Raw genomic sequence first — 12,817 nt, forward strand, 5'->3', positions numbered from 1 at the left:
GACAAACTAACTTAAAAGTTGCACACCAAATTCCACAGCACATCTACATGTTACGGTTGTCATAGTCAAGCTAGCATAACTGAACTACTTCCCTCTCACTCGCTATTTTTTTTGTAATTAAAACTGTTTCCTGACCTTGTTATCTAGTTGTCAATTATTAAGATTTAGTGTGTTATATTGATAAATTAAAACCAATGCTAGTCATTGGTTTTAGCTGTCAAAACCAATGACTAGCATTGGTTAGCAAGCAGCTTTTTGCCCTCCAGCCAGGAGATGGTGTGGGAACTTGCGACGTCACGCTGGAAGGAGTCTGTCGTTTGCTAAGAAGTTACTTTTATGTTAGTTTTGCCTTATTTCAAGTGCAGTAAGATATTTGCACTACAAACTAGACCAAAACTACTTGGTAAGATTTTGTGTTTTTACAGTATATTACATTTTTCTTTGTTAAAAGCAAAGAGATTCTATATTCAATCATTATTTTTGGGCAGGGTAATTAAAGCAGATGCGATCATTTAAATAAAGAAAAAAAACTCTCCTTCATGTATTTGCTGAGCTTTCACTTTGCACTTCCAGTAATCCTCAAGAGAGCTTATTATAAAACAAGAAAGTGCTTCTTCTAGTCTGATCGGTAGAATATGCAAAACAACAACAGTAAATCCTCTAATCACAACCAAAGCAGATTTCCAGCGCAGATTAATGTTTTCCTTCAGCAGCGCCACTTTTCTTACATTGTTCCGCTTCACAAATCAGAAAGAACTTATAGATATTTAATCTTGATTAATCTCACTAAAACTGAATCTTAGATTTTGTTGGATTTTTCAGAAAGATGTACTGATAAAATTACACTTAATATTTATTTTATAATCAGTTTTATTGTGTAAAATATATTATTTTAGTCATTTGTCTACATGATTTGAAGAGACCAAAAATCTCTCAAGCTTCGTTTCCATTGACCATTTAACTGCGCAATTTGACATTTAAAAATAAATTTGCTTAATGGAAGTGTGGCAAGAACATTTCCGCTTTTTATTGCAGCTTTTGTGTAAAAATGCATTTTCCTTCTAAATCCCAGCAGCCAAAATGTTTCACGATTGCCTCTGGAGGAATTACACATGTGAAGATTATTGGATGTTTGGTTCAACACTTTGATTCATTCCTCGGTATTAAAGTTATATTTCACGACTCACCCAAAACTTCCCTCCGTTTTATATTTTTTTTATAAAAATTTAAAACGGCTCGATGAATTTAAGCCCTAACTGTAAAAAAAATCTGAGAACATAAACAACCGATGGAAGATTAGCTTACAACTATAATTAGAAGGTTTTTAATTTACTGAAGCTGAATCTGATTTTCCTTTGATAATATTCATCTCAATCATAATTCTCTAAGATTCAAATAAATTATTTTTTTATCCAAATGTTCATAAATGCATCTCTAAATACTGTTCAGAGTTGGCTTACATCAATTTATAAATATCAATCAGATCAAAGTTTATAAATATTAATCACTATAAATCTAAATCCTGTTCAAAGTTAGATCCAATCAGATTTCATAAATACTGAACAGAGATCGCTCAGATCAGATTTTCTAAAATATTGCTTAAAGATCGCAAATGCTTAAAACAAGGTTTCTAAATTCAGAGAACTGTTTTCAGGAAGCTGACATGATTCCAATCATCTTTATTGATTAACTTTCTCCTGCTGATGACCTTCTGTAGAAACTCCTGATAAAACTGAGGATCAAACATTTTATGGTCGACAGTTTTAGAAACTCTGATCTGGAAAACCCAAACAGAAAACTGAATTTTCTCACCAGTTCTGGTTTAAAACTGTAAAACCATCAGCTGAACTGGTTCACTATCGCCTCCTCTCCACTGAGCGGTACTCAGTACAAACCTCTTTCAAAAAAAGTCAAACCATCCTTCTAACATCAGTTTTTTCCATTTTATAAAGTTTTAATTCAAAGGAAACTGCTCGTTTTTAAAATGTTGGCAGGTTTCCATACAGAGCGGGTCTGAATGTAGCTTCATGAAAACACTTAGTGCCTCCTCTTCCTCTGTGACTCCGGTGCCATGCTGTCTTCCTATCGCTTTTACTTCCCTTTTTGTTCTAATTGTAATTTCATTTCCACATTTCCTGTTTTCTAATATCTATATGTGTGTTTTTTCCTTAGTCAGCCTGGAAGCTGATGTGATTAAATTAATGTTTATTTTAGGAGAGTTCATTATTAGTTTATAGATTATCAGTTTTTATCTTCCATTATATCAGCAGAAATACAGTTAAATTGTTTGGTTGTGTCTCAATCGTTTGAGTTATTTTGTTCAAACTTAAACATTTAATAGTTACAATGAACCACTAATATATTTCTATAGGAAGCACTGACATTTTACTATTTTAGTAGTGAAATCAGTGAGTTTAATTCATTTTCTCATTATCTATAAGTAACGTTTGTTAATTAAAATCCATAATTTTTCTCTTTGTTCATCTAAAGAAAATGTAGCTTCACTGTAGCATTGAATTTTCCAAGCTTGTCATGTTTCCATCTGGGATTAATGAAGTTAGATTTAATAGTTAAAGCCATATGCTGAGCTGTCAACTGCTGTAGCAACAAAAAACTACAAATCTTTGTATTTAATCAGATTTTCTCTGTTGAAATGTTGACTTTATTTTTCCTGTGAAGTCAATAGCTGATGGTTGAGATGAAATAAAGTGTTTGTGTTGTTATAATGAGCGAGCAGCTTCGGATCTTTGTGTCGTCCCGTCTGAACCTCAGCTCTGCACCATGTGACCCAGGTAGCCGCTTCGCTTCGTGTTTCACTGATGAACATGATGACTGCTGTGCCTGATAAAGATCTTTAAATAAAAACTAACTTTATCTGAAACAGTGTCACTCTACTTTATTCTTCTAGACTGTTTCATTTTGTTTCCCACAGAGACGGAGCAGCAAACCAAATTCAGAAATCAAATTCTCAAATTTCTGAGATTAAAGTCAAAATTTCTGAGTTATTTCTAGCAAACTTTCAAACTGTGAAATTTCAACGTTTTTTCTTCAAAATTTCTGAGATTTAACATTTTTTTATTCTTTCAAGAAACTTTCAACTTTTCAGACACAGAAACTTTCATGTATTTTCTTTGAAAGTTTTTGTGATTAAGTTTGACACTTGAAACGGAGAAATTTCCAAGATTTTCTTAAAAAAGATTTCTGAGATTAATCTCAAAATTTCAGTTTTCCCTAGCAAATGTTCAACTTTTCAAGCGCCGAAATTTCCCCCCAAAAAATTTAAATTTCAAGATAAATCTACAAATCTTAGCAATTTTTTTTACTTTTAGAGCTCAGAAATTTCCAATTTTTCAAAAATATGTCGAGATTAATCTACAAATTCTAGCAATTTTTTGACTTTTTGAACTCAGAAATTTTAAAGATTTTCTAGAAAAATCTGAGATTAATTTAAAAATGTCACATTTACAAATTTTCAACCTTGGAAATGTTCACATTCTTTCTGAAAAGTTTCGAGATTTATATAAAAATTTAAGAGTTTTTTTATAGCAATCACTTCCAGACCTGTAAAATCATTTAGTAGAACCAGTCTAATAACACAAAGCAGGTAGAAGAACTAAAAAAGAAATGCATCATGCCGTGATTTAAAGAAATGAAGAAAGCCAAGTCATCAAAGTCAGACATTTTGGTAGGTGCAATGACAGGCTCAACCACTAGGTGTCACTACGTTCTAGATAAATTTAAAAATTACACAAAAAGCTTGTTTGAATCTGAAATTGTCTGTTTGCAGAAACAAAGTAGCACGTTTAGTCACACACATCCGCTCGCTGTCCTTCCTTTTATCTGACCGCCTTCATCTTCATTGTTTCATTCACAGATGAGATAGAGGATGAATGGCCTCCAACAGGAACAGCTGCTAGCAAGGTCTGAGTCACTACACACTCTTTGTTTTTAATGAATATTCAGTGAGTCACATATTGACACTCATTCAGCCGGACTGCAGTGTTTAATGCCAAACCACTTACTCAGAGCTCGCTGGGATCAAACTCACTCGCTTTGATTTGTGCCTCACTTTGTCATAAACTCAGCACATTTATTCACCGGAGCAAGTTCTGCTGAATGCAGCTCATCTGATTCGAAACAACTTAAAGTCTCCAAATGTGTGCTTTTAAATCAAACTGCTGTCTCTATCCTTAGTTTGAACACTGCACACCAAGATTTTACTCAACAATTTAAATAACTTTCAGCTCTTCTGTTAAAGTGATTGAAGAAAACAAATGAGGTCAAATTGAAACATGTTGGAGCCGCTGTAGATTGAAAAACATAAGGAGTAAATTTATGCCCTAAAAGTTACTAATTTTTAGATTATGTCAGAAATTTTCTTTAATAAACAGGGCAATTTCTGAGTTAGTCCGTTGAACTAAAATCTATTTTCTTTAAATCAATATATTTCCATTTTTATACTATTACTTTTAGACTTTACCGTGAATATCAATTCAGTTTCTAAACGCAGAAATTTCTAGGTTTTTTTCTCAAAAATGTAAAATTTTTCTAGCAAATTAACAACTTTTTGAACTAAGTTTTTTTTTCTCAAACATTTCTAGGATTTCTTTCTCTTTTTTTAAGTAATTAATTTATTTCTGCCTACATGCCCTCCATGTTTCTGTCATAACATCTTTGCTGTTGTAGCAAATCAGTCATTCTGTGGCTGAGAAGTTGACTCTCCTCCAACATGAAACTTAAGTTAAAACTTAAGGAGTTTCTTGAGAGTTTATATGTTAAAACAGAACCACATAAAGTGACGTTTTCATCACAAACAAAACTCTGAACCGTTTCAATTTCCCATTCTGGTTTGGCTACCATATTGGTTCTTCTGTCAACAGAATAAAGATAACCAGCGTCGCCCTCTGCTGGATGGAGGCCAAACTACAACACTAACAGAAGATCTAAGAGGACGTTATTAATGAATCTGAACTAAATTTAATAAACCATTTATTTACAATTAGTCATAAGTTGATTAATTGTTTCAATTCCTAATTTATACTCTTTAAAATGTCTTTGAATCCTTCTCATCCCTGTTGTGAATCCTATCTGCTGTTTCTCACCTGTTGAAGGTTTCTTATCCGTTCTGATATTTAAAGAGCTGAAACCATTTTCGTTCACCTTGTCTCTTTTCATCTCGGTTCTTTGTTTAATGAAGAGATGTAAAATGTCACCGTCTGAGACGCTGCAAGCTGGGAAAGGTCAGCTCTGAGGTTTTCTGACAGGTGAGACCAGTCCACTCCACAGGAAGAGCTGGAAACCCACTTCCTGCTTCAAAAACTGCACAGTTCTTCTGATTTTAGCACATTGGCTTCAATTCAGGGAGAATTGTGGCTCTTCTAAGGTCCAAATGTAGCATTTCAATCAGGTTGAGGTAAGCTGGAGGGGTTAGATGATGGTGGTTACATAGACAGTAAATTGTTTGGGTCAATTTACTGTCAATTTATTCTGTTATAATGAAGCCACAATGACCATCAAGGTGACTCTAATAATTTACTATCATATTGAATATGTGATGCTGTATGTTATAAAAGGTCCCTATTAAAGTCTGCTATGAGTCATAATGACATAATAATAACCATTACAGGATGTGTCGTCATTGTGTTTGTATTCTATATGGGGTCATGATGAGCAAACACATAGTCATTTTTAAAATCCTTCTATACTATGACAAATTTTTCCTCAAATTTAGCATCATATGACAATTTTTAAAGTATGATGCAATATTTGAGCAAATATTTGTCATAGTATAGTGACAAATATTTGTCAGAGTATTTTGCATAGTATGATGCAAAATTTGAGCAAAATTCAGTCATAGTATAGTATGATGTAAAATATAAGCAAATATTTGTCATAGTATAGTATGATGCAAAATATAAGCAAATATTTGTCATAGTATAGTACGATGCAAAATATAAGCAAATATTTGTCATAGTATAGTATGATGCAAAATATAAGCAAATATTTGTCATAGTATAGTATGATGCAAAATGCGAGCAAAAATTTGTCATAGTATAGTATGATGCAAAATATAAGCAAATATTTGTCATAGTATAGTATGATGCAAAATTTGAGCAAAATTCAGTCATAGTATAGTATGATGCAAAATTTGAGCAAAATTCAGTCATAGTATAGTATGATGCAAAATATAAGCAAAAATTTGTCATAGTATAGTATGATGCAAAATATAAGCAAAAATTTGACATAGTATAGTATGATGCAAAATTTGAGCAAAAATATGTCATACTATAGTATGATGCTAAATTTGAGCAAATATTTGTCATAGTATAGTATGATGCAAAATTTGAGCAAAAAGTTGTCATAGTATAGTATGATGCTAAATTTGAGCAAAAAGTTGTCATAGTATAGTATGATGCAAAATATAAGCAAAAATATGTCATACTATAGTATGATGCTAAATTTGAGCAAATATTTGTCATAGTATAGTATGATGCAAAATGTGTGCAAATATATGTCATAGTATAGTATGATGCTAAATTTGAGCAAATATTTGTCATAGTATAGTATGATGCAAAATGTGTGCAAATATATGTCATAGTATAGTATGATGCAAAATGTGTGCAAATATATGTCATAGTATAGTATGATGCAAAATTTGAGCAAATATTTGTCATAGTATAGTATGATGCAAAATGTGTGCAAATATATGTCATAGTATAGTATGATGCAAAATGTGAGCAAAAATTTGGTCATAGTATAGTATGATGCAAAATGTGTGCAAATATATGTCATAGTATAGTATGATGCAAAATGTGTGCAAATATATGTCATAGTATAGTATGATGCAAAATTTGAGCAAAAATTTAGTCACAGTATAGTATGATGCAAAATTTGAGAAAAATTTGTCATAGTATGTCAAAGTATAGTATATTGCAAAATGTGAGCAAATATTTGTCATAGTATAGTAGCATGTAAAATTTGAGCAAAAATTTGTCATAGTATAGTATGATGCTAAATTTGAGCAAAAAATTTGTCATAGTATAGTATGATGCAAAATTCAGTCATAGTGTAGTATGATGCAAAATTTGAGAAATATTTGTCATAGTATAGTATGATGCAAAATGTGAGCAAAAATTTGTCATAGTATAGTATGATGCAAAATATAAGCAAAAATTTGTCATTCTGTAGTATGTCATTTTATGGACATTTTCGACGTCATAGTATAGTATGTCATTTTTTTGGACATTTTCGACGTCATATTATATAGTGTGTCATATTTTGGACATTTTAGACATCATAGTATAATATGTCATTTTTTGGACATTTTCGACATCATAGTATAGTATGTCATTTTTTGGACATTTTCGACGGCATAATATAGTATGTCTTTTTCTTGGACATTTTCGATGTCATAGTATAGTATGTCATTTTATGGACATTGTCGACGGCATAATATAGTATGTCTTTTTCTTGGACATTTTCGATGTCATAGTATAGTATGTCATTTTATGGACATTGTCGACGTCATACTATAGTATGTCATTTTTTTTGACATTTTCGGCGTCATACTATAGTATGTCATTATATGGACATTTTCGACGTCACAGTATAATATGTCATTTTTTGGACATTTTCGGCGTCATAATATAGTATGTCTTTTACTTGGACATTTTCGACGTCATAGTATAGTATGTCATTTTTTGGACATTTTCGACGGCATAATATAGTATGTCTTTTTCTTGGACATTTTCGATGTCATAGTATAGTATGTCATTTTATGGACATTGTCGACGTCATACTATAGTATGTCATTTTTTTTGACATTTTCGGCGTCATACTATAGTATGTCATTATATGGACATTTTCGACGTCACAGTATAATATGTCATTTTTTGGACATTTTCGGCGTCATAGTATAGTATGTCATTAATTGGACATTTTCGGCGTCATACTATAGTATGTCATTTCATGGACATTTTCGACGTCATACTATAGTATGTCATTTCATGGACATTTTCGACGTCATACTACAGTATGTCATTTTTTGGACATTTTCGACGTCATACTACAGTATGTCATTTTTTGGAAATTTTCGACGTCATAGTATGTCATTAATTAGACATTTTCGATGTCATAGTATAGTATGTCATCTTTTGGACATTTTCGACGTCATACTATAGTATGTCATTAATTGGACATTTTCGACGTCATACTATAGTATGTCATTTTTTGGAAATTTTCGACGTCATAGTATGTTAATAATTGGACATTTTCGACGTCATATTATATAGTATGTCATTTTTTGGACCTTTTCGACGTCATAGTATGTTAATAATTGGACATTTTTGACGTCATAGTATAGTATGTCATTTTATGGACATTGTCGACGTCATACTATAGTATGTCATTTTTTTTGACATTTTCGGTGTCATACTATATTATGTCATTTTTTGGACATTTTCGACGTCATAGTATAGTATGTCATTAATTGGACATTTTCGGCGTCATACTATAGTATGTCATTTCATGGACATTTTCGACGTCATACTATAGTATGTCATTTCATGGACATTTTCGACGTCATACTACAGTATGTCATTTTTTGGACATTTTCGACGTCATACTACAGTATGTCATTTTTTGGACATTTTCGACGTCATAGTATGTCATTAATTAGACATTTTCGATGTCATAGTATAGTATGTCATCTTTTGGACATTTTCGACGTCATACTATAGTATGTCATTAATTGGACATTTTCGACGTCATACTATAGTTTGTCATTTTTTTGGACATTTTCGACGTCATACTATAGTATGTCATTTTTTGGAAATTTTCGACGTCATAGTATGTCAATAATTGGACATTTTTGACGTCATATTATATAGTATGTCATTTTTTGGACCTTTTCGACGTCATAGTATGTTAATAATTGGACATTTTCGACGTCATAGTATAGTATGTCATTTTTTGGACATTTTCTACGTCATAGTATAGTATGTCATTAATTGGACATTTTCGGCGTCATAGTATAGTATGTCATTAATTGGACATTTTCGACGTCATAGTATATAGTATGTCATTTTTTGGACATTTTCGACGTCATAGAATAGTATGTCATTTTTTTTGACATTTTCGACGTCATAGTATAGTATGTCATTTTTTGGACATTTTCGACGTCATAGTATAGTATGTCATTTTTTTGGACATTTTCGACGTCATAGTATAGTATGTCATTTTTTTGGACATTTTCGACGTCATAGTATAGTATGTCATTTTTTTGGACATTTTCGACGTCATAGTATAGTATGTCATTTTTTTGGACATTTTCGACATCATATTATAGTATGTCATTTTTTTGGACATTTTCGGCATCATTCTGTAGTATGTCATTTTATGGACATTTTCGACGTCATACTATAGTATGTCATTATTTGGACATTTTCGACGTCATATTATATAGTATGTCATTTTTTGGACATTTTCAACGTCATAGTATAGTATGTCATTTATTGTACATTTTCGACGTCATACTATATAGTATGTCATTTTTTTGGACATTTTCGACGTCATACTATAGTTTTTCATTTTTTGGACATTTTCGGCATCATATTATGTAGTATGTAATTTTTGGGACATTTTCGACATCATATTATAGTATGTCATTTTTTTGGACATTTTCGACATCATATTATAGTATGTCAATTTTTTGGACATTTTCGACGTCATAGTATAGTATGTCATTTTTTTGGACATTTTCGGCATCATTCTGTAGTATGTCATTTTATGGACATTTTCGACGTCATAGTATATTATGTGATGTTTTGGACATTTTTGACGAAAAATGTCTTTTTCTTGGACATTTCCGACGTCACAGTATAGTATGTCATTTTTTTGGACATTTTCGACGTCATATTATATAGTGTGTCATATTTTGGACATTTTAGACATCATAGTATAATATGTCATATTTTGGACATTTTCGACATCATAGTATAATATGTCATTTTTTGGACATTTTCGACATCATAGTATAGTATGTCATTTTTTGGACATTTTCGACGTCATACTATAGTATGTCATTTTTTTTGACATTTTCGGTGTCATACTATATTATGTCATTATATGGACATTTTCGACGTCACAGTATAATATGTCATTTTTTGGACATTTTCGGCGTCATAGTATAGTATGTCATTAATTGGACATTTTCGGCGTCATACTATAGTATGTCATCTTTTGGACATTTTCGACGTCATACTATAGTTTGTCATTTTTTTGGACATTTTCGACGTCATACTATAGTATGTCATTTTTTGGAAATTTTCGACGTCATAGTATGTCAATAATTGGACATTTTTGACGTCATATTATATAGTATGTCATTTTTTGGACCTTTTCGACGTCATAGTATGTTAATAATTGGACATTTTCGACGTCATAGTATAGTATGTCATTTTTTGGACATTTTCTACGTCATAGTATAGTATGTCATTAATTGGACATTTTCGGCGTCATAGTATAGTATGTCATTAATTGGACATTTTCGACGTCATAGTATATAGTATGTCATTTTTTGGACATTTTCGACGTCATAGAATAGTATGTCATTTTTTTTGACATTTTCGACGTCATAGTATAGTATGTCATTTTTTGGACATTTTCGACGTCATAGTATAGTATGTCATTTTTTTGGACATTTTCGACGTCATAGTATAGTATGTCATTTTTTTGGACATTTTCGACGTCATAGTATAGTTTGTCATTTTTTTGGACATTTTCGACGTCATACTATAGTTTGTCATTTTTTTGGACATTTTCGACGTCATACTATAGTATGTCATTTTTTGGAAATTTTCGACGTCATAGTATGTCAATAATTGGACATTTTTGACGTCATATTATATAGTATGTCATTTTTTGGACCTTTTCGACGTCATAGTATGTTAATAATTGGACATTTTCGACGTCATAGTATAGTATGTCATTTTTTGGACATTTTCTACGTCATAGTATAGTATGTCATTAATTGGACATTTTCGGCGTCATAGTATAGTATGTCATTAATTGGACATTTTCGACGTCATAGTATATAGTATGTCATTTTTTGGACATTTTCGACGTCATAGAATAGTATGTCATTTTTTTTGACATTTTCGACGTCATAGTATAGTATGTCATTTTTTGGACATTTTCGACGTCATAGTATAGTATGTCATTTTTTTGGACATTTTCGACGTCATAGTATAGTATGTCATTTTTTTGGACATTTTCGACGTCATAGTATAGTATGTCATTTTTTTGGACATTTTCGACGTCATAGTATAGTATGTCATTTTTTTGGACATTTTCGACATCATATTATAGTATGTCATTTTTTTGGACATTTTCGGCATCATTCTGTAGTATGTCATTTTATGGACATTTTCGACGTCATACTATAGTATGTCATTATTTGGACATTTTCGACGTCATATTATATAGTATGTCATTTTTTGGACATTTTCAACGTCATAGTATAGTATGTCATTTATTGGACATTTTCGACGTCATACTATATAGTATGTCATTTTTTTGGACATTTTCGACGTCATACTATAGTTTTTCATTTTTTGGACATTTTCGGCATCATATTATGTAGTATGTAATTTTTGGGACATTTTCGACATCATATTATAGTATGTCATTTTTTTGGACATTTTCGACATCATATTATAGTATGTCAATTTTTTGGACATTTTCGACGTCATAGTATAGTATGTCATTTTTTTGGACATTTTCGGCATCATTCTGTAGTATGTCATTTTATGGACATTTTCGACGTCATAGTATATTATGTGATGTTTTGGACATTTTTGACGAAAAATGTCTTTTTCTTGGACATTTCCGACGTCACAGTATAGTATGTCATTTTTTTGGACATTTTCGACATCATAGTATAATATGTCATTTTTTGGACATTTTCGACATCATAGTATAGTATGTCATTTTTTGGACATTTTCGACGGCACAATATAGTATGTCTTTTTCTTGGACATTTTCGACGTCATAGTATAATATGTCATTTTTTGGACATTTTCGACATCATAGTATAGTATGTCATTTTTTGGACATTTTCGACGGCACAATATAGTATGTCTTTTTCTTGGACATTTTCGACGTCATAGTATAGTATGTCATTTTTTGGACATTTTCGACGGCATACTATAGTATGTCTTTTACGTGGACATTTTTGACGTCATAGTATAGTATGTCATTTTTTTGGACATTTTCGACGGCATAATATAGTATGTCTTTTTCTTGGACATTTTCGATGTCATAGTATAGTATGTCATTTTATGGACATTGTCGACGTCATACTATAGTATGTCATTTTTTTTGACATTTTCGGTGTCATACTATATTATGTCATTATATGGACATTTTCGACGTCACAGTATAATATGTCATTTTTTGGACATTTTCGGCGTCATAGTATAGTATGTCATTAATTGGACATTTTCGGCGTCATACTATAGTATGTCATTTTTTGGACATTTTCGACGTCATAGAATAGTATGTCATTTTTTTTGACATTTTCGACGTCATAGTATAGTATGTCATTTTTTGGACATTTTCGACGTCATACTATATAGTATGTCATTTTTTTGGACATTTTCGACGTCATACTATAGTTTTTCATTTTTTGGACATTTTCGGCATCATATTATGTAGTATGTAATTTTTGGGACATTTTCGACATCATATTATAGTATGTCATTTTTTTTGGACATTTTCGACATCATAGTATAGTATGTCATTTTTTTGGACATTTTCG

The 12,817-nt window shown here is 31.3% G+C and overlaps 1 protein-coding gene across 1 annotated transcript in view; it reads right to left on the reverse strand.

Annotated features, from left to right (window-relative positions):
* LOC114140903 (uncharacterized) overlaps positions 1–12,817 on the reverse strand; it is a 1,158,965-nt gene that overhangs the window by 237,165 nt on the left and 908,983 nt on the right.

This window comes from Xiphophorus couchianus, chromosome 24 (assembly GCF_001444195.1).
Source record: "Xiphophorus couchianus chromosome 24, X_couchianus-1.0, whole genome shotgun sequence".
Taxonomy (NCBI): Eukaryota; Metazoa; Chordata; class Actinopteri; order Cyprinodontiformes; family Poeciliidae; genus Xiphophorus; species Xiphophorus couchianus.